Source organism: Mus caroli, chromosome 15 (assembly GCF_900094665.2).
Source record: "Mus caroli chromosome 15, CAROLI_EIJ_v1.1, whole genome shotgun sequence".
Lineage (NCBI taxonomy): Eukaryota > Metazoa > Chordata > Mammalia > Rodentia > Muridae > Mus > Mus caroli.
In genome coordinates this window covers 26,420,490-26,423,365 of record NC_034584.1, presented here as the reverse complement: position 1 = coordinate 26,423,365, position 2,876 = coordinate 26,420,490, and the positions used below count along the sequence as shown (strand labels likewise).

Genomic DNA, 2,876 nt, shown 5'->3' with positions numbered 1-2,876 from the left:
AACCTGCTGGGTTGGCCAGTATCTGCCCCCCACCTGGCTCTAGGGCATCTGAGTTCAAGGCTGTACTAGGCCAGGTTATGCCCTCTGTTTGGCTGATGCCCATTCTGGTGTCCACTGACAAGGGCTACCACAAGCCGGGTCTCTGCTCCTGGATGTACACAAAGGCTCTTCTGGCTGCCACACTTGCTCTCTGGAGGAGCGAGGATGGGTGTGCAGGGTAGTGCTGTGTATCTTCCAGGCAGCTGCTAAGCTTGTGATGGCAACTTGTGCTCCTGAGCACACCCCAGGGTTGATTCCTCTTCTCTTTCCCCACCTCCTCTTGGAATTGGATAATTGGACAGAATTCACAGCATCTCCAATCGATCTTGTTTTATAAACCAGAATGATGATAAATCAAGGTCATCAGAGAACCCACTGTCTTAGCATGTACAACGGTTATCAGGGAACTTCTGGGAGGTTCTGCAAAGTTCCTAGTTCCTGTGTTATGACGATAAAACTGAGGCTTAGAGAAGAGAAGCAAGTTGTCCAAGGTCTTGTGGGTAGCAAGCAGACAAGGCAGAGCTTACACTGGGGCCTATCCTGAGCCCTGGGGTTGGCTGTCCTGGGGAACCAGGAGCTAAGAAGAACCCAGAAAATGGATGAGTGTTAATCCACCTAGAACAAATCCAGGGCTCATTTGAATTTGACATTTGCCCTCCTTGGCCAGGAGGAGGCAATGTCGGGGTTTCCTCTGCTCTAGGCTCCCAGGGTTGTTTATGGGAGCCTACTTAGCTCAAGGTCACCTGCTTAGCTTCCTGATCCTGTTCAGTCTGTCTCATCTGCCACGTGTGCTTTCTGGCGTGCAACCCTGTTTCAACAGCATCTCTGCAGTCACATCTGCACCGTTCCCAGGGGGAGTGTCCATACCCCCTCTTTCACCAGTCCTTAGCCTTCAATAGAGCTTCCCTGACGATGGACCCCAGGCCGCACCTGGCCTTGGCATCTCTCCCAGCCTTCACTTCAACTTGTCAAATCTCTAATCAGAAGCTCTGCCTGAGGCTATGTAAGAGCCTTCGGTGAGTAATCTCTTCTCCCATCCAGGTTCTTTCTCCATTCATGTTCCCGTTGGTATCACTCTCCCTAACATCTTGGCTACAAGCCTGAAAGCCCAGCAATAGCTTGGCCCTCTGCCTCTCCTACTCTGACCAGACAGGCAGCAGCCCTTCCTTCCACATGGCCAGAGGCTCGAAGCTCTGTGGAGAAGATGATTCTGAAGTCAAAACAGCGTGGATGCAAGCCTCAGCTTTGTCATTTGCTGACAGTGACTTTCTTTTTTTTTGGAGACAATGAAACTTTACTTAAAAATCAAACCACTTGGAAAATATATTACAGGCTTGACACAGCAAACAGACAGATGTATCACTGTTTCAAGTAATTAATTGGTATAAATACAACATAGTACCTTATCTAAAAGATAAGGTACTATGTTGGGCCAGCTACACTGCACTGCAAAGAAAATAAAAAATTAAAAAAAAAAAAACCCAGGCAAAAATGGCATTTGGCAAGAAAGTGTGTGCCTCTCTTGCTCTACAGTGGTCCTAGCTCTCTGTGGCCCAAGTTGCTCACTTTCTGGCTTTCTTGTTGCTATAAGGCTCTGTAGATTCAGAGCTGGTTAATACTGGGTTCGCACTTCTCAACAATTCCTATGTACTGTTTACTCTCAGCGACTGGCCTGTGAGTGACAGCCAACCCCCTTGCTTTTCATAAGGATGTGTCACTTTGCTGCACAAGTCAGTGAGGGAGGCTGTTTCCCATGTTCACTGTGTGACACTGTCCGGCTTCTTCAGGGGCTTCTAGAGTAACAGAATTTGAAGAAATGGACATTCCCATCTTGATGGTACATAATACTAGGAACCTTTAGAAGTGACTCAAACCACTCTCCCTCCTGTATCTTAGATCCAGTGTGCCCTGCATATAAGACAAAACTCAGCAAAATATAGACTTGAAAAGGAAATCCTTTCCTCTGAATTCCTAGCCTACTGGGTTTTGTTTCCCAGCATATGCAAGGTGGTGTGGTGATACTTCTGGTCAACAGGATTTGTCAAGCTTCTCTGAGGAGACGCACCTCTCCTCAGATTTTACCAGCAGGTTGAAGAGAGCTGCCAGCCTGGATGTTTGTAGTAAGAAACTCAGCTCTTGGTACAAGGTTGATCTCTACTACAGAACAGACACATGCATATGAATATTTAGGATCTGGACTTCTCCTCTGAGCTCTCTGCGATCCAAATCTTAGCACCAGCTTCTTCCTACTTCACCATCTAAGATCCGGATGTAAAGGGACTAGTGTCCAGCAGTGAGCAGCATTTGTCTGGAACTTGCTGTGTCTAAGTTTTCCTCATTCGTAAACGTTGCTTAACATATTAAACTTCCATTCTTCCTTTTAAATAGCCTGCCCGCTGTCCCAATGGTCACTGGCAAACAATTTTATTTCCCGATAGATGACAGAGACTCCTTCATCTTCTTGGTCATTGTTGGGATGAGGTGCATATGGTCATCCACACACTTGGCCACACATCTGTCTAGCTGTCGCTTCACCTGAAGCTCCTTAGTTCCTGCTTCCATTGAGTCTTTGGCTTTGTCATTGCAATGCATCGTGTAGTGGGCCAGGCGGTCCTGGAACCTTTCCAGCTTGCTGGTGACCAGAGCCTGGGCTTGAGCCAGAGGTGCATGGCAGCGCTCGGTGCATTGGTGCACCTGCTGCATAGATGCTTGTGTGTCTTCACAGCAGTTGGCGCTGCACTGGAACACGAGGCCCTGCATCTTCCGGATGTTCATTCTACACTTTTCACCATGGTGTCCACAGCCTCCTGCACTCGGAGTTGCTGCACCTCTGCCAT

The 2,876-nt window shown here is 48.0% G+C and overlaps 1 pseudogene; it reads right to left on the bottom strand.

The window, feature by feature from the left end:
- Positions 1-2,317: 2,317 nt before the first annotated feature.
- LOC110311109 lies at positions 2,318-2,876 on the bottom strand (annotated as a pseudogene).